This window comes from Talpa occidentalis, unplaced genomic scaffold (genome assembly GCF_014898055.3).
Source record: "Talpa occidentalis isolate TD23 unplaced genomic scaffold, MPIMG_talOcc4v2.1 talOcc4.14, whole genome shotgun sequence".
Classification (NCBI taxonomy): Eukaryota; Metazoa; Chordata; class Mammalia; order Eulipotyphla; family Talpidae; genus Talpa; species Talpa occidentalis.
In genome coordinates, this window is record NW_023601433.1 from 46,875,509 (window position 1) to 46,897,799 (window position 22,291).

General features: G+C 37.5%; 1 protein-coding gene across 3 annotated transcripts in view; it reads left to right on the plus strand.

Annotated features, from left to right (window-relative positions):
• Window positions 1–3,074: 3,074 nt before the first annotated feature.
• CUL2 (cullin 2) overlaps window positions 3,075–22,291 on the plus strand; it is an 88,942-nt gene continuing 69,725 nt past the window's right edge. Inside the window, exon 1 of one of the 3 annotated variants that reach the window (XM_037510459.2) lies at window positions 3,075–3,284. The gene's annotated coding sequence lies outside the window, so the exon portion shown is untranslated. Of the gene's footprint in view, window positions 3,285–3,347; window positions 3,533–11,227; window positions 11,466–22,291 lie in introns of those variants that run through there. The other 2 variants (XM_037510458.2, XM_054695002.1) reach the window with 2 other exon arrangements.

The window sequence follows — 22,291 nt, forward strand, 5'->3', positions numbered from 1 at the left end:
CTGATGTTAATAGTTTATGTAGTACAGATTTTATATCTATCCAGGTAGGTTGATGGGAAGCAAACATAAAGGCAAACAAATTAGCCATCCTTTTATGAGCTTTCCAGTATGGAGGGACAGAAAACCTTCAGTTCAGGAGGTCTGCAATGGAAATGAGGGTACACGAACAACAGTAACCCACAGGTTACTTCTGTTTGTTCAATCTACCTGTAGGGAATTGTTGAAGAGGAGCTGTCCTTTCCAAGTTAGCGCCTTTAGCCAAGTTGGATGCCCTGTCTGGTATGAGAAATAGAAATAATTTATTTCCTTTCCTGGGGGTAATGTGAGGCACGTAGAGCCTCTACAGAGGGGTGCTGAGCTTTTGAAAGGGATTCCCCATCGCTGTGTCCAAAACCTCCCGTAAGCGGGGGGTCCTCCCCTTCCTCCTGTTCCCCCTTTACTGCTATCAGAGTAAGGGGAATGTCTCTTTGCTCTTCTTTGTGCCATCAAATCGGTCTCTATCTTTTCTAAACCTTGTTGAAGGAGGACGGCTAGAATTTGTCTAAGTAGAATGTTCACCTTCTCTCCAAGTAAAACAAAGTTATAGAAAACAAACACACACAACTACACTGAGCCACCCAGAAAAAAAAGTCCTAATTTGGAGGTTGAAATTGAGCCTTATATTTATGACCACACACCTTCAATGAGACCAAAATCATCTTCCATATACCTGGTTTTACCAGATTAACCAAAACCAAAAATACTTAAAAATACAAAACGGCCTAAGCTAATGATTGGAAACCCTGTTTGTATCAATATACACACAGAAACAAAACTTTACTAAAGTAAATACCAAGCTCCTCTAGAGACAAATATCCTGCCACTTGTCCCACAATTTTAACACACACACTGAGAAACTGCAAGGTAGGGTCAACTGTGGGCTGGTCAACTGTGGTTGTGTTGGGCTTGCCATTGAGTCCCAGGCAACCCTGGGAACAACGGGGTGACCTGAGTTCTGAGTCCTCACGCACATGCTTAAGAACTCAGGACAAGACCCAAAAGCACTCAAACAGAGAGGAATGTTTAAAAAAGGTTTATTTATACAAGGAATGAGAAAAGGGTGGAGAGAGAGAGATTAAGAATGAGAGAGTAAGAAAAAACTAATTTTTTAGCAATGCCATTGACCTGAGACACCAGGTGTAAGTCGAAGTCAGAAAAGCAAGCGAGAGCACACACATGTTCATTTCAGTCATGGCTACTTATTTCCACCCCAAGTTCCGACTGGCTAACTGTTCAGGAAGTCAGGTTAATGGCATGTTGAGGTTTGTAATCCTTGTCTCTTGAGAGCTCAAGGACATGGAGATGGGGATGGAATCCACAGTCATCAGAGGGTGGAGTTTATTCAGGAGCCGCTCACTGGCTCAGTGTTTGCTCCTTCCTGTACTATTGCTTTAAACCACTAGTGCCTATGTGAACCCAATAAAAAGGACAAAAAAATATGGCACAAGGGGCTAAGATGCAGCACTATAAAGCTATCTGCAGCCACTGCAGCACAAGTTTGAGCCCCAGCCATGGAGCTACCCACATGGTGCAGCAGACCTCTCCTATCTCACCTGCTGCTCCCCTCAGCAGTGTATTTCAGTCATTCCACTGTTCTACTCTCCGCTCTGTCTCTGGTGAATTCTCTCATCCCCCACACCTCTAGACTGCACCCTAGCTCTTGTATGCATAAATAAATAAATCTTTAAAGAAAAGAATATGCTGTATTATTGTGAAGATTCGTTTTTCCTAGGGTCCTCTGAAAAGGTCTTGGATATTTCCAGATGTGTGCTAACCATACTTTGGGTTTTGCTAAATAAGAAAAGGGAGAATATACATATAGTCATATGATGGAAACAAATCACTTAATTGAATTTACTTTGTGAAAAAAAGTCTAGACTTGGGGCCTCCCTGGTGGCGCAAGGGGTTAAACACCACACTATGAAACAATCCGCAGCCTCTGCAGCACGAGTTTGATCCCCGGCCAGGGAGCTATCCACATGGCACAGCAGACCTCTCCTGTCTCGCCCGCTGCTCCCCTCAGTAGTGATTTCAGTCAGTCTGCCTGTTCTGTCCCCAACTCTGTCTCTGGTGAATCCTCTCCCCACCCCATCTCTGGGCTGCACCCCAGCTCTTTTATGCATGAATAAATAAATCTTTTAAAAAAGAGTCTAGACTTCAAATGCAATGAGAAGCGCATTAGAAGAGGAGAAAGATTGCTGGGATTTATCAGGTCAGGAGCTAGGATTATACAAGGGCCTTGAAAGGACTGGGTACAAAGAATTTAAGGGTTTTGCAGGAAAAGTTTTCTTCAAAACATATAAATGGAAAACTAGACTGACCCCTGGAATCTTGCAAGGCAAATAAGGAATAAAGACAAGCTTTTGTTCTACTGAGGTCCTCTGAATAGAAAGAGGTAATAGGTGAACCTGTTTTTGTTTCATTAGTCAACATTGATACAATATTATAAATTTTGTAGCTTATATTAGAATTCACTCTGCTTGTACCTTTTATGGGCTTTGACAAATGTATAAGAAGTCCATTCATCATTACAGTATCATACAGAATAGTTACACTGCTTAAAAATCGTCTATGCTTCAGTAGCCCAAGGCAGTAAAAACCTTTATTCTGATCAAATGATGGTGGGACCCAGGGAGAGTGTTCAAGACTGCGAAAAGAAATTCCTTCATTGAAAATATACTGAAGTCTCAGAACCTATCTGTCGATAACAGTAGAAAATGGATATGTCAGAGGGAACAAGGAGTTTTGCTAACATATTTTGATCTTTAGAAAAGCCCATGGCAAGCTGATGGTGGTGTCTGAAAATATTCACACGGGTCTGCAACTAAAGCAAACCACTTTTGCTGAAAACACCATTTTGACCTATTATTAACAGCCCCTAAACTTGGCAGGGACCGCATCTCTTGAGCTCAGCGAACCGTCACTGTCCCTTTAACAGCGAGCCCCGCAGAAGTCAGTTTCAATATTGATTTCCGCGGCCTTTCGCGATTGCACCAAACCAGGCTCCCTGCGCTTGCCGTAACGCGGACTGTACCATTGCTGTCCGCGGGGGGGGGGGTTTGCAGGCGGCGGAAGAGGGAGCCCGGAGGGTGTGTGTTAGGCAAAGCCGGGCTCTCAGGAGGACGCTTGTTTTACGGATCCGCTGGCCAGCCCCTCATCCTCCCCTTCCCCACGTCCCCACCGCCCCTGTCCCGTCCGGGAGCGGCGGCTGCCGTGAGCTTTGCAGCGTTTCTGCGCGGCGGCAGGTGAGCGTCCGGCGCGCGGGCTCCCGGGGTCCCCTCCCCACCCCCCGTGTCTCCCGGGCGGGTGGCGGCGGCCGGCCGGGGAGGCGGCCTCCGCGCACAGTAATGGCAGCGCTGTGAGCAGGGAAACGCGAGCTGACAGCCGCCGCGGTCGCCGCCGCCCACCCTTCTCGCCGGGGGCTTCGCCTTTCACTCCTTCGGGCTGCGTCCCCGCCCTTTGTCCCCTTCTCCTGGTCCCGCTTCTGCAGAAGGTAACCCCGCCGAGGGTCGGGGAGCCGGGCTGCAGGCGCCGGGAAACTTCCCTTCCCGGGTAATGGGTGGCGGGGATGGGGCGGAGGAAGGGAGTTGGGGCGCGGAGGGGGAAGGCGGGCGGGTGGAAGGGGCGGCCTGGGAAGATGGTGTCCTGAAGGTGATCCCGGCTCCCCGGAGCGCTGACCCCTAAGCCCGGCCACCGCTGTACTGAATCCCTGGCCTCCCTAACCCGGCCTTGGCCGACCCTCCTCAGGCCGGCCCCATTTTCCTACTGGGAGGCAAGGTGAGGGTACGAATACTCACTCATTTGCTCATTTATTTAGTCAAAGGGTACACGACTCTGTGTTGAGGGTGGTGATGGGGGCATCGGACGCTTACATCCTTACCACAAGTATTTTCACTTTTGTTTCCGCAGACAGTGAAGATTGATAGCTATGGGGAGGCGTATGCTACGTGCATGGTAGACCTGTCTCAACACTTAGGGTCTGGTGAAATAAGATCCTTAGACTCTCTTTAGGGCACTTACTTGCACACTGGGGAGTCTGGATCATACCCTACCACCCCACAAATAGGTACATGTAAACAAAACATCTGTGAATTAATTGCAGGCTGTTACTATTGTTAAAGCTTCACCTTTCCTGCATGAATTACTATCACCAGTTGAAGTGCAGTACCTTGGAAGTTTGCATTTTGAAGACGAGATGTAAACTCTTTTAACATTCACTATAGACTGTTTGGCTTTTCAATGTAAAAATCTTGAAGTAGACCCAGCCCAGCCTACATTCGTAGTAAAAATGAGAAATGATTATTTTGTTGTCATGGATTGCTAACTACATAATAGACAATTAAAAAACTGAAAACACTCTTCTCTATCCTTTAGTATTTCACATTCCTTTCCAAGCAGACAAATGAACAAATTGTGTCTACTTTGCTTTGCCTTTTTTGCCTGTATTCAGTGTCTGAAGACCCTTTCAAAAGAGTCACAACCCAAGTACAATGTTTTAGTTACCCTCTTTCTCCCCTCCGATGCTGTTTATAAGTTGGGGAAACATACTAGCAAGGTGGACACTTAATGTGTGGAAAATCTTTTCCATGTATTTGAATGCTAACAAGCATTTGAAGTACTCTCACTTCATTTTCCATCATCTCTGGTGATTCTCAATGTTTTAGAAATGTGAAAATAGTTTATCCATGTCTTTTATCTTCAGTCTGTCCCTAAATTATACGTGTGGACCATGTTTAAAGTCAGTTTTGCATTATCTACCAGTTAAATATTTTTTAAGCACTTGGTTCACATGCCAAGTATTATTACAGGCACTGGGGATATAACAATAAACAAGACACATGAAATTTCTGCCCTCCTAGAGTGTTAGTTCTGGTGGGGAGGGAGAGACAGACAATAAATAAGATACAAAAACAGCTTCAGAGGATCACAGATGCTATGAAGGAAATAAAATAGGGAGTTGTGGTAGTGACTGTGGGTTACTTAAGATGTTGAGCTCAGGAAAGACCTGTCTAAGGTGACCTTTGACTTGATATCTCAAAAAGTGAGACATATTTAACCTTTGGAAGTCTAAGAGTGTGTGCCTTTGTGAGGGTATACAGCAAATGGATTTACCCTAAAGTGGTGTGCCGGGGAAAGTGTACCTGTTTCAGGTACCAATCAATGGAAATGCTTTGGGTTCAGCAAATTGAAAGCTCATTGAAGGTGGATCCTCTAGAGAGATCAGAGGTTAAGTCATGATCTAGGACCCCAAACTTGTGAGGTCTCCTTGTCCAAAGGAGTTTAATTTTGTTATTAAAGTATACTGAATAGTTATTACAGTTTTGTAAAACTGGGTCTGATTTATAATCTGACTCTGGAGGTGATTGGGTAACAGGAGAAAAGAAGCAGGGAGACAAGTAAGAAGGTGGTAGCATATTTTAGTAGTGACTGTAGCGTTAGAGATAAAAAAAAGATTTTGAGATGTATTTTGTAGTTGAAGATACTTTGAATTTGTTATGTTTTGGTGGTGAGTGCTGTTGATTGGGCCAGGGTTGACTCCTAGGGTTTGGGTTTGAACTGCATGATGGTAATGCCATATGTTGAGATGGGAAAGAGGTGAGGGAAGTCAGTTAATATGGGACTGGAGTTGACTTGGACATGCTAATAAATAAGACTAAGTGTTCACGTGGTAGCGAGAAGTAGGCAATTGCATGTACATTCTGGAATTTGATGGCGAGGTTAATGCGTCATTCACTCAGCAAATATTTTTCAAGCACAAGCAGTGGTTCAGACACTGGAGCTATCGTAGTAAAAAATAGACAAAGATCTATACCTTCAGGGGACTTAAAATCTAGTGAGGGGAGAGAAAGATTGAGATGAGGAATCATTAGCATTTTATCTGTTTGTTTATTATATTTGTGTTTTGAGTAAAAACTGCCTGTGATTCAAATTTATGATGTTTGATAGGGTCTGGAATGAATATCTGTACTACTTCTTGTCTCCCATTATCTAGTCATCTTGTTTTGGTTGGAGGGATTTATTACTTGTCCTTCCAAAGATATAATTTGTATACATGTAAGCAAATATGTATATGTATTTCGCCCCACTTTACAGAAGTTTTCGTGTACTTCACTTAGACACTTTGTATTTTTTTAGAGTGTTAAATGGTGTTTAAAAGCATTGAAACAGAAAAAAGATGACCAATGATAATGTAGAAAGAACATTTTCTGACTTAGTCCTTGCCCTCTAAGTTTTGTGCATACACATGTGCAGTTGTTTAAAGAACCATTACTTTTCGTGTGCTGCACTGTTTCTCTTGTGTGCTGCACCTTCTCTTTATATGCTGGACAGATGTTTTATTATGATTGGAAACAATGTTTTCTTATATATACTATCAGCTAAATTCAAGTAAATTGATAACAGAATTAGCCCTTGAATCTTAAAATTATGAAGACTTTGATGACTAATGCTAAATCTTGGAAAAACAGGTAGAAATTTCAACATGATGAGATTTATAACAAGGTATTGATAATTTGACATTCATACAAATGAATCTCGGTAATCAGAGTATCTTCAGAGTGATCTGGCTTTTTGCTTGGGTTTGAATGTTAACAGTAATGTTTCTATTATATTGTAAATGTACATAATCCTTGTTACTATCTTTAAGAATATATAGACTCGTCCTATACCATTACTTGGTATTTGTAAAGGCCTACTGGAGAGATCAGAATAGAGTGGTTCCTTTATTTCCTAAGTTTTGAGATGAGTAGTGTTAATAAGATCATGATGCTAACATCTGCAAGAACTTAGGGGATGCAATTGAATCCTATTGATTGAGTCACCTGAAGGAGGGACGATGGAACTTTTTTCTCTAAGTTGCTTTATGCTTTATTGTTTTTGAGAATTAAAAGTCCGAACTCATACTGAGTTCTTTACAGAATTTATAGTACTTCTTTATATACATTTTGATTTTTCAATAGGTTGTCTTCAAATTCTATCTTAATTGTATTTAAATTGATCTACCATCTTTTTCTAAGATTGTTTTTAAGAACTATTTAATTCATTTTTACTTTTGTGGATATTTTTGTTACCATACCTCTCTCTTACTCATTTGCCTGAGATTAAATTAAGCAGCTAGTTTCTTGACTGGAGAAATACAATCTTTGATAGAAAATATTCAAGTACTTTTTGAAGTATTAGATGCTAATTACTGTGTATAAAGCCTCCATATGACATATATGTAGAGTATGTTAAACTTAAACTATAGAGGTGTTAATATCCTATTTGAAGATTTTACTTGTCCAGAATATTTTTATTTATAATTTAACCTCATAAAAACAGTATAAATGATGTTACTGTTGTTATTTAGTCATTAGATTATAGCCTGAATTTTTCGTGAATCAGGTTGACAGGTTAGCAGTTTTGTTTCTCTTACCAATTATAATTTTCTTGAAGGCAGTATCTCTAGCATCTGCTATATCTGGAATGCAGTAAATGCTTAATAAATATCTTTTAACTCAGTGACTTAAGTCTTACTCTAATGTAGGTTGTTTCTCAAACAACAAGGTAAATGTTGGATTTTACCCTGTGTAAATATTTCTTGAATTTCTCAACTTTGTTTCAATTCAGTAGAAGGAGAAAAAGTGCAGGGCGTTTAAAATTTTGAAATAATTTTAGGTTTACAGAGAGGTTGCAAAAATAGTACAGAAAGCTCAGGAATATGCTTTACCCATCTCTCCTTAATGTTAACAGAGCATTATGATCAAAACCAGGAAATAAACTTTGGTGCAGTACTATTAACTGAACTACAGATTTTATTTGAATCTCATCGGTTTTCCATTAATATCGTTTTTCTGTTTGAAGATTCAATCTAGGATCAGACATTGCATTTAGTTGTGTCTCCCAAGGCTCTCCTGATCTGTGAAAATCTTTTCTCATCTTTTATGATCTTCAGATTTATGATGAGTATGGTCATTTATTTTGTACAATGTGTCAATATGGGTTTGTATTTAATTTTCTCATTATTTGTTTGAGATTATGCGTTGTTGGCAGTTAATACCACACAAGTGATGCTGAGTCCTACTCAGTGCATTATATCTATTGGAGAAGATGTTAACTTGTTTTTGGTTTAAGGTTGTATCTGTTAAATTTCTCCACTTGTAAAGTTATTATTTTTTTTCTTTGTAATAACTAGGTTCTTGACTTACAGAGAACAAGATTTTTTTGAAATTCTCCAGATAATCCTATTTGAAGATAATCCTATCTTGAAATTTCTGCCTACTTATTCCATCATTCTTTGGTAGATCTTCCCTGTAAGAGTTATTATAGTGACATTTGGTGATTTTATATTCATTCTCATTTCCTTCTGCATTAAGTGGAAATCATCTATAATGGAGAACTTTCCCTTTCCCATATTCATACATTCATTTTGTACTTTGTTTATATTGATATCAAGTCATATATATTTGTTTTATCTTGTGGTTTATAATCTGTTACTATCATTCTTTATTTTATTGCTCAGATTGTTCCAACTGTGGCCTTCAGGTTGTTTTTCAACATTCCTCACCTTCTTTAGGAAAGTTCTTCTTATTTTCTGGTGCCATAATATGTTCCAGGCTCTTGTATTTGCCCTGTTATCACCCTGAAATCAATCACTTCCTCAAGGAGCACTGATTCCTTCTATTAGAGAGGTGTATTTTGAAACCAAGATGTAGGTATCCCATCCCATCTCATTGTAAGCGGGGTGTCATTGTTCCTATTCCTATCAGTAGACAGAGCTAGAACTACATGTGTATATCCTAGTCCATGGATACACAAAAATACACAAACTTTTTTGTTTATTTCTGTACCTTTTTGTCTGTGCATATGGAAACCCATGAGTTCAAACTAGTCAAATACTGTAGTTTATGCTAGCCTTCCCCTTTATTTATAACTGCTATTTTCAGTCACTGAAAAGAGAGCATACTTTTCAATAATTATTATAACCATGTAAATAGTTTGAACTTAACAAAATAATGAATAATGTGATAAGAAAAAGATCCCCAAGTAGTCCTGAGCCTTAAGAAAAAATTTAAAATATTTCTCAAAATATTTATTTTATTCGGTAGTAGTGTGAACTAAAATTTTTGACATTTTTGTCTTTATAATTTTAAGTATGTTTTGACTAGTCAGTATAAATTTAAAGTGTTTTAAAGAGCACTTTGCACTGAGATTTAGATATTTTCTCTTACAGCAGAAATCTATTGCCCATGTGACCTGGATTTTAAACTTAGAATAAAGCACATTTTACTTATCTGTTCTTCTGCTAATGGGCAATGCCTTTTGGCTATTGGAACTAATGCTACAGTGAACATTGAGCACATATTTTCCAGTCCTTGCTTTCATTTCCTTTGGGTGTATACCAAGGAGTGCATTTGCTGGACTCATGGTAATTCTATGTTTCATTTGCTGGACTCATGGTAATTCTATGTTTACCTTTTTGAAGACCTGCTAAACTGTTTTTCATAGTGGCTGCAATGTTCTACATTCTCATCAGTGATGCACAGCATTTCCAATTTCTTCACATCAATGCCAGTATTTGTTACTTTCTGTTTTTTTTTATTTCTTGTTTTGAGAATAGCCATCATTTTCCGTGTAAAGTGACTTCTCATTGTGGTTTGGATTTACATTCCCTTAATGACTTGTGATGTTTGAGTATCTTTTCATGTGTTCTGCCTTTTGTCTGTCTTTGGAGAAACAGCTATTCAAGTCTTATCATTTTTAAATTGCTTTTTTATTGTTGACGTATATAACACTTTTTATACTGTGGGTAGCAATCTCTTATTACATATATGAGTTGCAAATATTATTTTCCATTCTGTGATTTGTGCACTATGTTTTATACTTTTATGAGTGAAATTTTTATGAAAAAAGACTGATTTATCTGAATTATCTGTTTTCTTTTGTTGCCTTTGCTTTTGGTGTCATATGCAAGAAGTCATTGCTAAATCCAGTGTAGCAAAACGTTTCCTTGTGTTTTCTTCTAAGAGTTTTAGCTGTAGGTATATGTCTTTGGTCCATTTTCAATTAATGTTTGTATATAATGTAAGTAAGGACAGTATATTTTGCATGGATTATCAGTAGATGGCTTTTATGTTGGCACTTACAGATTTCTTTAAAGTTACGTCTGCTTAGAAGTTAATTTCTAAATCACTAACAAAAGAGCAGTTGTAAAAAAGATAATAAAGGATGAAGTCAATTATGTGATGAAGGGAGTGCATTTTTTTTTAACCTGAAACAGATACACAGTAAAGTCAACTGCTTCTGAGAAAATGGAATGAAGAAATTCTTTTTAATGGAAAATTTGGGAATAAAGTATAACAAAGAGTAAAGGCATAAAGATTTCTGCAAGAGTCCTATTTTGTCCCTTATTAAATTAAAAGCATAGGTAGAACAGTAAAATTACATAAAAAACTATAGACTACCTCATCTTAGTATTGCCCAGCAAACTTGAAATATATTTATATTGTCTTTTAAAACTATTTTTAAGTTGTATAAATGGAAAAAGAAACAGCAACTAGTCTAGGATCATATTATTTTGACAGGCAATTTAGGATATCAGTGTCTTGATTTACAATTTATTTAATTCCTTTTTCATTGAGATAAAATTAACGTGATGTTCTATTGGTTTTCAGGCATACAACACAATTTTTGATAGTTGTATGTATTAGGAAATGATTATCATAATTAGTATAGTTAACATCCCTTACCATACATATTACAATTTTTTTCTTGTGATGGCAAATTCTTACAGTTTCTTAGTGACTTGCAAATCTGCAATAGAGATTTGAAATTAACTATAGTCACCATGCATATTACAGCCCCAAGAGTTACTTATTTTATAACTGGAAATTTATACCTTTTGACTGTTTTTACCCATCTTGCCTATCCTCAACTGGGCAGTCATCAGTCTTTTCTCTTAATTTACAAGTTATAATTATTTTGCTTCAAAATTTTATATATTTTATATATAGTGAGACTGAAGGGTACTTCTCTTTCTCTGTTGGAGTTCATGTAGCATTGTGCCCACAAGGACCATGTCTATGTCCTTGACATGCAAATAGCAGGATATCCTTTTTTGTGACTGAATAATTTATATATATACTTACCACATTTTCTTTATCAATTCATCTGTTTATGTTTAGTTCATTTTTGTAGATTGGCTATTGTAAATATTACTGTAATGAATTTGGGGATGCATCTGTATTTGAGTTAGTGTTTTCATTTTTTTTTCAGACAAATACCATGAAGTGGATTTGCGGTACTTCTATTTCCAGTTTTTTGAGGCACCTCCATACTGTTTTCCATAGTGCTATACCAGTTTTCATTCCCACCGACAGTGCTCCTTCTGCATCCTCCCATCACTTATTTCTTGTCTTTTTGATTCTAACCATTTTAACAAGTATGAGGTACTATCTCATTTTTTTTAAATATTTATTTATGCATACAAGAACTGGGGTATATGCCAGAGATGCGGAGGTGGTGAAAGGATTCACCAGACTCTGCCTCTCACCAGAGGCAGAGTTGGGAACAGAACAGGTGAATTGATGGAAATACACTGCTGAGGGGAGCAGCAGGCAAGACAGAAGAGGTCTGCTGCTCCATGTGGGTTAGCTCCCTGGGTGGGCATTGAACTCTGTGCTGCAATGGCTGCCAGTGGCTTCATAGTGCTGAGACTTAACCTTTGTGCCACCAGGGAGGCCCCTCATTTTATTTTATTTTATATTTATTTATTTATTTATTTATACAAGAACTGGGTACAGTCAGAAGCGCGGGAGGGTGAGAGAATTCACCAGAGCCAGAGCAGGGAGCAGAGCAGGCAGAAGGACCGAAGCACACTGCTGAGGGGAGCAGCGGGTGGCAGGAGAGGTCTGCGTGCCATGCGGGACCCTCCTCCGGTGGCTGGGAGCAGCCAGGGATCGAACTGGTACTGCAGAGGCTGCGGGCAGCTTTGCAACCCAGCGCTCAACCGCTGTGCCACCGGGGAGGCCCCCCTCATTTTATTTTTCACACTTTTTTTTTTTTTTTTTTTTTTTTTTAAGAGGCATGTTTTATTTATTTATTTGTTTGTTTGTTTGTTTTTTGTTTATACATGCACTGGGTACAGTCAGAAGCGCGGGAGGGTGAGAGAATTCACCAGAGCCAGAGCGGGGAGCAGAGCAGGCAGAAGGAACGAAGTACACTGCTGAGGGGAGCAGTGGGCGGCAGGAGAGGTCTGCGCACCATGTGGAACCCTCCTCTGGTGGCCGGGGAGCAGCCGGGGATTGAACCGGCGCCGCAGAGGCTGCGGGCAGCTTCGCAACCCAGCGCTCTACCGCTGCGCCACTGGGATGGCCCCCCCCTCATTTTATTTTTAATGTGCATTTCCCTGATGATCAATGATACTTGACTACCTTTTCAAGACACTTTGATCCCATCTTATGTGTTCTTTGGAAAATTGTCTTTTCAAATCCTTTATCCGTTTTTTAAATCAGATTTTTTTTTTGTTATTGAGTTGTGTGAGTTCTTTATATATTTTGCATATTAACACCTTTTCAAATACATGATTTATAAATATTTTTTCTTAGTAAGATGTCTTTTCATTTTGTCGATGGTTTCCTGTGCTGGGCAGAAACATTTTAGTTCAATGTAGTCCACTATGGATATTTGTATGTGTGTGTTGCTTTTGTTTTGGTATGAAATGCAAAAAGTCATAACCAAGACCTTCAAGTAGCTGTTATCTTTGTTTTCTTCTATGAGTTTTATGGTTTCAGGTTTTATGCTCAAGTCTTTAATCCATTTTGAGTTTGTTTCTGTGTATAGTGTAAGATAGTGATCCATTTCTTAGCATGTAGCTCTTCAATTTTCCTAGCATCACTCACTGAAGACAATGTCCTTACCCCTATTTGTCATACATTCATTGACAGTACATGTGTGACTTGTTTCTGGACTTTCTTTTGAGCTGTCTTTTTTTTTTTTTTTTAAATGCCATTAGCATGTTCTTGACTTGTTATAGCTTTGCAATATAGTTCAAAATAAGAGCGCATGGTGCCTCCAGCTTTGGCAAATTGGGGTCTTTTTTGGTTCCATACAGGTTTTAGGTTCCATACAGGTGTTTATTTCTGTGAAAAATGCCATTGGAATTTTGCTAAGGGATTGCATTGAATCTGTAGACTGCTTTGGGTAGTACACACATTTTGACAATATTAATTCTTCCACTTGGTGAGCATGGACTGTCTTTCTACTTATGTCTTCAATTTTTTCATTAATGTCTTGTAGTTTTCAATATATTGGTCTTTCACTTCCTTGGTTAAATTTATTCTAAGGTATTTTCTTTTTGATGCACTTGTAAATTGTATTGTTTTCTTAATTTTTCTTTCTCCTACTTTGCTACTATTAGTGTATAGAAATGCAACAGATTTTTGTGTGTTGGTTTTATTCATTTATTTTAATGTTTTGATGGGGAGTTTAGGGTCTCCTATATATGTTTTCTGCAAATAATGACTTTTTATTTCTCCATTACCATATTGAAATGCCTTTATTTATTTTTTTCTTGTGTAATTGCTCCTGCTAAGACTTCCAATATTTTGTTGAATTATACTGGCAAAAGTGGGCATCTTTGTCTTGTTCCTGATCCTAGAGGAAAACCTTTTAGCTTTTGACCATATTAGCAGCGAACTTTTCATGTATCACCTTAATTGTATTGAGGTCATTCTCACTATACTTGAGTATACTTTCTTGCTATAGTTGAGTTTTTTAAAAAAAATCATAAATAGACGTAGAATTTTGTCCAGTGCTTTTTTTGCATCCAGTGAGGTGATCATATGATTTTTTCATCCTTCATTTTGTTAATACTGTGTATCACATTGACTGATTTTGTGGATGTTACATTTGATATGCTACTATTTTGTTGAGGATTTTTTGCATTTATATTCATCAGTGATATTGACCTCTAATTTTGTTCTGTTGTAGGTTGTTTTTGGTCTGATTTTGTTATCAAGGTAATAATTAGCCGGTAAAATGAGTTTTGAAGTGTTCCTATTATTTGAAACAGTTTGAGGAGGATTGGTATTCTTTATTAAATGTTTCATAGAATTCTTCAGTAAAGCTGTCTGACCCTCAACTTTTGTTTGTTGGGAGCTTTTTGATGATTAGTAATTGGTTTTTAAGATTTTTAAAATTTTTAATTTAGTCTGTTTTTAGGAATTTCTCCATTTTTCTAGTTTTTCCAGTTTATGATTACAATATTTTTTATTGTAATCCCAAGGTTCTTTGTGTTTCTGTGGTATCAGTGTGATGTCCCTCCCTTCATTTCTGATTATAGAGTACTTTCTTTTTATTTGTGAGTCAAACTCAAAGTTCTTAATATTTTTCTTTTCAAAAGCCCAACTTTTATATTCTTACCATGACATCCGGTCTTCAGGGAGCACCTTTAGCAGTTATTGTATAAATGGGTTAACCTTTGGAGAAAGGAAACAATTACTGTTTATGAGTTGCAACATAGAAGTCATGGTAGTAAGAATGGGCAAATCAAAGTACAGAAAAATGGGAAAGCTAGTGATTATGAGTTACTGATAAGAGAGTAGATCTTGGTTTAAAACTTTGAGTTCTATTATTTTTTTGTTTTTTTAGTTTCTATTTTATTTTCACTCTGGTATTTGTTATTTCCTGCCTTCTATTAACTTTGGGCTTAGTTTGTTCTTTTTAGTTCATTGAGTATAAAGTTAGGTTGTTTATTTGAGATTTTTATTGTTTCTTGATGAAGGCATTTGCTGTGTCTGATATATTTTCAGATGTTGTATTTTCATTTCTCTCAAGGTATTTTAGTTTTGAATTTGACACTTTGGTTCAGTGGCATGTTGTTTTATTTCTACATATTTTCTTTTAATTGATTTATAGTTTGATTTTTGACAGGAGTGCATATAATTTATGTTTTGACATCTGTTCTTCCTCCCTTGCGCATTCAAAGATGTTTAACATTTTGGATGTTAACTTGTCTTTTTCTAGAGGACTGCATATCATCTGTTCATTTCCTTTGATCCAACTCTAGTTTCTGGAGTGGTAAATAATAGGTATCTGGTAGTGGGCAGTGTATATGAACTTTGTGTTGAAACCAAAGGGATCTGATTCTAGGGTTGCTATTAATAATTATGTGTCTTATCCTAGTTTTCTCGTTGATAGTCTCAGTCTTTGAAATAGGGAGAACAGTAGTGGCCGTTTTGTTATAGACTCTGACCCAAAAGAATGGATCCTTTGCCATCTAGAGAAAGAATTTTAGAAAATGCTAGGTGTAGTTAAACTACACAAGGCTTTTTTATAGGCTCGTACACAAGAGAACCACTGCCAGAAAAGAGAACTTATCCTGCTCTGAAAAGGGAGCTAGGGGGAGATATTTAAAGGGTAGGTGCATGAAGATGGGACAAAGAACAAGATCATAACATCTTCTGGGTTGGGCTATGCCAGAGAATTTGCAGACAGGTTATTTTCCATCTGTGTATGTGAGATCTGGTCCTTTTCCTTCCAGAAAATTTCAGAATAATCATTAGTCAGTATCTAATACCTTTTTGTCTAGCATGGTACCTTCTGGTCAGTGTGGTGGGACAAATTGTTTGGACAGGACTAGCCATAACTCTCTAAGTAGAGGCTGTTATGATTACCAGAATGGTCAGACTATGTTCTGCTTTTTGTTCCTTCTATCTGAAAATGCAGTAAGTTGCATTATTTTTTTAATAACTTGCTATGTTTGAATATCTTTATTCTTTATCTTAAGGGACACTTAAGTGAAAGAATAGGATTGTAAGAAGTTGTATTAACCATACTGAAAGCTCTCTTTGGGATTTTAAACTGAAGTCATCAGTAAGTTTGATAAGTACTTGCAATAACTGTATCACTATTTTTAATTCTCCTATGTCTGTCTTACACAGCAGTACGTAGACATAAGTGGGAATTAATATGTTATGTAGAAAGCTGCAAGTGGATTAATTTGTCTAGAACAAAGGACTAGTTGAGCCATAGTGAAAAAATTGATAAGAATTCGAAGGTGTGGCAAGAACTCTGAATTTTATTCCACTGAATGAAAAAACCACTAGCAACTGATTAGTGTGATTTCCCCTCCTCCATAAAAGCATAACAACATCAAAGAAAAAACCTTAGATAAAACAGAATTACCACTAATCTTTGCATCTTAGCATTATATTTAAAGATTTAAATCCAAGGTTTTAAAGTATATGTGATTTAATTTAACTTTCAAACAAATACTGCAACTGATTGATTAGTTCAGAGGATGATTTATGTGAACCTTTTTAATATTTGGAGAGACGATCTGGCCTAGGAAAAAAAGTGCTCTCAATGTTTTGATTATTTGTGTAAAGACAGGTTGGCCATAACTTTGTCTACCATATATTCCACAGGGGGCTTGCCCTGCTGAGGAGGGACTCAGCTAAATTAAAATTCTTTATATCCTATATATCACCTGAAATACATACAGGTATTTTTTTTAAGGCTAGTTGGCATCTTAAATTCTTTTCCTAGATTATTAAAAAAAGAAAACACAAAGCAAGTGAAAAAGACACTGAACTTAAAGCTGTGATATGAAAACCTGAAAAAAAGAACAGTCTGTATACACTAGTAAGAGAATCTCACTCATTGTGAAGAAAAGGGTCTTTAATTTCTTTAATTCTGATAAAAGCCAGATGCCTTCCATTCTTATTTATTGTAATCCAGGTACATTTCCTATACCCTGGTGCCGCTCCTTCACTTTATTTTATTTTATTTTTTTATTTTTATTATTTTTTTTTTTTAATAGAGGCATGTTTTATTTATTTATTTGTTTGTTTGTTTATACATGCACTGGGTACAGTCAGAAGCGCGGGAGGGTGAGAGAATTCACCAGAGCCAGAGCGGGGAGCAGAGCAGGCAGAAGGACCGAAGTACACTGCTGAGGGGAGCAGCGGGCGGCAGGAGAGGTCTGCGCGCCATGTGGGACCCTCCTCAGGTGGCCGGGGAGCAGCCGGGGATCGAACCGGCGCCGCAGAGGCCGCGGGGCAGCTTCGCAACCCAGCGCTCAACCGCTGCGCCACAGGGGAGGCCCTCCTTCACTTTATTTTAGACTTTAAGTTTGTTTTTTTTTTTTTGGCCGGTGCTGGGAGTGGAGAGACTATTTCTTTTCACAGTTTTTGCCCCAGCTTTGCTCATGTTTCTTAAAAATTCACTAAAAACTTGTAAGTAAGAAAGTCATAATATGAAATGACATTTGTGAGGTATTTAGAGTTCTACAGATCAAATCTTACTGCCACAAAAATACATTGAACTCTGAGAATCCAAATAACAAAGATATTTCATACAATAAGGTCAAAGTGTTAAGGTATATTCCTGCAGCTTATTTTCATATGAAATGATGGGGCCATTTTTGGTCATTGTGGATCAGATGCAGCTCTGGGTTTACTAAGTTAATAGAAAACATCGCAAAGTTATTAATGCTCTTTATTGTGTTTTAAGTATTTTCGTTATTTTGTGTTTTTAAAATATAATTTGCTCTAACCCCCCTGAAGGCTGTTTAAACAACTAATTATGGTATATTGATATCTGAAATAAAATTAGTTCCCCTGTATTATAATTTATTGGTAAATTTTGGAATTGCCAAATTTGTGCTGCTGGTAATGATCAATACTGAAATAAAAATTCAAAATTCTAGTTTATTTTGTTTTTTACTAAAAAGAGAATCGATATTAAGTGGTAAGCTGGGCCTCCCTGGTGGCGCAGGGGGTTAAGACACTACCTATGAGGTTCTCCGCAGCCACTGTAGCACAAGTTTGATCCCTGGCCAGGGAGCAGCCCACATTGCGCAGCAGACCTCTCCTGGCTCACCCACTGCTCCCCTCAGCAGTGTATTTTGGTCAGTCTACCTGTTCTGCTCCCCACTCCGTCTCTGGTGAATCCTCTCATCCCCCATATCTCTGGCCTGTACCCCAGTTCTTGTATGCATAAATAAATAAATCTTTAAAAAAATAAGTGGTAAGCCACTTATATTTTTGATAACTATATTTTCAGAAAGCAGTTGAAATGTGGCATATCAAAACTTTTGTCAGTTAAAACTATAGTCACACTCATCAACATGTCAATATGATTATACCTTTTCTAAAATAGTTTATTCTTCAAATAAATTTTAACTGCTCCAGCCTCAGTTCTATATTTAAATAGAAATTATTGAGATTCTGTAGCTGCTTTACCTTCTGAAATGTGGTGATCCAAATCACTTCTGTGTTTGAAAAATGTCTAATGAAGAACAATATTACTCTCCCATAGTTCATTGTGCTCTCCCCATCCCACCTTCTTCTCCTCCCTACCCCCTCCGAAAGGTGCAAATCTATAAACTATTTGTTTTTAACTAAGGTAATATTAGGATACACCTATCAGGTATTGCCACTATAGTGCACCCACCACCAAACCACCCAAAGTTCATTACCCCTCCTTCCCTCATTGTTCTTATCCCCTTCTCTCCACCCCCATGTGGATACTTCAGTTTAGCTTTAAGGGATTTTTAAATTGCTTTTGTCTGAACTTTAGTTTGGTTTCTCTACATTTCACAGATTAATGACACAATCTGGTATTTGTCTTTCTCCTTCAGACCTATTCGCCTAATATTATCCATTCTAGTTCCCATCGATGTTGCTACAAAATGACATGAGTTTATCTTTTTTTTGCCACTGATTAATAATATTCCTCTGTGTGTGTGTGTGTGTGTGTGTGTGTGTGTACACATCTTCTGTGACACTCATCCATTTTTGGGAAATTAGTTTGTTTCCATATCTTGGCTGTTGTAAATAGTGTTGCAGCAAACGTGGGTGTGCAAGTTTCCTTTTTAATTAGTGTTTTTAAATTTTTCCAGTGGATGTCTAGGAGTGGAGTTATTGTATCATATTGCAGATACATGTTTTCATGTTTCAAGACACATCCATACTTCTTTCTGTAAGTGCTGGACCAGTCTACAGTATGAGTGTTTCTTTTTCTCCATATTCTACCATGTGTTGTTTCAGTTATTTTTGATATGGACCATTCTTACAGGTATGAGATGGTATCTCATTGTGGTCTTGATGTGCAATTCCCTGTGTCCTTAAAGTGTCCTTTAATTATTTAATGATGAACATTTTATCATATGCCTATTGGGCATCTGTATGTCTGTGGAGTGGGGTGTTTTGTTTTTTTTTTTTAGTTGTATGAGTTCTTTGTAGATCTATGATATTGGTCCTTTGTCAGATGTATGCTGTACAAATATTTTCTCCCATTCTGTAGGGTGTGACTTCATTTTAGTTCCAGTCTGTTTTGCTGTGCAGAAGCTTTTTACTTTGATGTAGTCCCAATTGTTTATATTCTTTTGTCTTCCTTGCTTCTGAGGAAGAATCTGTAAAGACATCTCTGAGGTTTATGTCTTAGAACATTTGCCTGTGTTTTCTTCTATATGTTTTATGGTTTCAGGTCTTCATCTGAGTCTTTTATGAATTTTCAGTTGACTTTTGTGGACAGTAGTGGTCTAGTTTCATACTTTAGCATGTGACAATACAATTTTCCCAGTACCTTTTATTGAAGAGGCTTTCCTGTTCAAATGTATATTCTTGGCTCCTTTGTGAGAGATTAGCTGTCAATATATGCATTGGTTTATTTCTGACCTCTCAATTCTATTCTATTGGTCTTTGTGTCTGTTTCTAGTTTCTTAATGTGGGCATGTATTGCTTTTGCTGTGTTCTTATGTTCTGAAAGGTTGTGTTCTTATTGTCCTTTGCCTCAAGGTATTTTTTGATTTCTTGTTTGATTTCCTCATTAACCCAGTAGTGTATTAGTTTAGTAGTGTATTATTCATTCTCCATGTATTAAAGTATTTCCTTGGTTTTTTTTTCAGTAATTGATTTGTACTTCAGTATTTATTATAGTTACCTTGGGGTTTATATATAATAATTTATATGTATGACAGCCAATTTTAAGTTGATAACAACTTAAATTTTATCCCATTCTAGAACTCGGCATTTTTAAACTTACTCCATGTGTTGTTTTTGACTCCATGTGTTGTTTACAGTTTATTCTTATTTTTTTATTTTTTATTATTTTTATTTATTTATACAAGCACTGGGCACAGTCAGAAGCACGGGAGGGTGAGAGAATTCACCAGAGCCAGAGCAGGGAGCAGAGCAGGCAGAAGGACCGAAGCACACTGCTGAGGGGAGCAGCGGGCGGCAGGAGAGGTCTGCACACCATGTGGGACCCTCCTCCGGTGGCGGGGAGCAGCCGGGGATCGAACCGGTGCTGCAGAGGCTGCGGGCAGCTTCGCAACCCAGCGCTCAACCGCCGCGCCACCGGGGAGGCCCTTTATTTTTATTTTTCTTAAAGATTTATTTATTTATTCATACAAGAGCTGGGGTACAGGCCAGAGATGGGGGTGGTGACAGGATCCACCAGAGACAGAGTGGGGAACAGAACAGGCAGACTGACTGAAATGCAATGCTGAGCGGAGCAGCGGGCGAGATAGGAAAAGTCTGCTTCACCATGTCGCTTTCTCCCTGGCCCACCGGGGATGGAACTTGTGCTGCAGAAGCTGTGGATTGCTTCTTAGTGTGGTGCTTAACCCCTTGCGCCACCAGGGAGGCCCTGATGTTACATTTTATATCCAAGTAGTGTCCTTTAATTATTGTAATCATTGTCGGTCTTACTATTTCTCTCTTTCAGCCTTTAGTACTGACTTTATAACTACTAATTCACTACCCTTACTATATATTTACCTTTGCAGTAAATATTATTCTTTCATATATTTTCTTGTTACTAGTTAACACCCTTTCCTTTCAGCTTGAGGAAATTCTAGCATTTCTTATAAATCTACTTTCATACTGATGGAATTCTTTTTCTTAACTGTAATTCTCTATCTTTTCAAATCTGGATGTAACTTTACTGCATAGCGTATAGTTAGTTGGACAGATTTTTCCTTCAGCATTTTGGATATGTTGTGCTGCTTCATTCTGGCATGCAAAGTTTCTTCTGATAAATCTTGTGGGGCTTCCCTCATATGTAAAAAAATGTTCTCTTGCCTCTTATAATTCTCTCCTCTTCTATAAGTTTTGATATTTTAATTATAATGTTTCTTGGTATGGACCTCTTTCATTTTCTCTTATTTGGAATTGTCTGAGCTTACTGGATCTGAATGTTTGTTTCCTTCCCCTGGTTAGGGAAGTGCTGTTACTTCAAAGGAGAATTCTTGCTCTTTTGGGAACTCTGTAATCTGAGTTTTAGTTTGTATTATGTTGTCCTGTAAATCCCTTGAGTTAGCTTCACTTTTTTCTGTTCCTATTTCTCTGTGCTGCTCTGATTGGGTGAGTTCCATTGCCTTGTGTTTGAGTTCATGGATCATTTCTACCCCATTAGTCTGCTTTTTTCCTTCCTATTTAGGCTTTCTGTAATCTTATGTACTTTCCCTTTATATATGAAAATATTAATGTTGATGCTTTTTACCCTTTTACTCTGGAGAATTACAGTCATTTGTTACAAAAAGATAGTAGATAATAAACATTGTGTACTTTTCAGTCATCCTCAACAATTACCAATTCATTAGTAAACTGTTTGATTTTGAATCAGTTCTCAGTATCTCCACAAATATTTTATATTTCTTGCAGATAAGAACTTTCACTTTTTACAAACCCTTTATACTTTTCATTATAAAAGTTAGAAAGTCTAATTGTTTGAGTTCATCAAATATCCCACCTCTGTTTCAATTTCCAGATGTATCAAATGTAATTTTAAAATGGTATTTGTTATTATCTAGATCCCAATAACTTCAGTCACATTGATTGATTTATATGCATTTTTAATGTACATAGCCATATCTCTTTTCTTCCTTTCTCTGTTTCTTTTAACTTTAGGCTTTTTTTTTTTTTTTTTAAATGCAATCTGGTTACTCACTGGTTTCTTACAGAATTTGCAGATTACACCTTAGGGGCTTAACCATTTCTTACCACCCATTGGTAGCACAGAAAGCATAAAAGTGATATTTAATAAATGGTAGGTAAAGGTAACGATAACATTGTGTTTTCCTTCTCTTATCATTAAGTCGGTGTAGCAATTGTAACTTAAATTGTGTTATAAACACCTTTAGAAGGAAACTTCTTTAATGTCAATGAAAAAGGCTTATTCATATGTTTAAAATACAGTTTAACTTAAAATTACTGATATTAAACTTGGCACCTAATTTTGAAGCTATCATAACATGTCATATCAA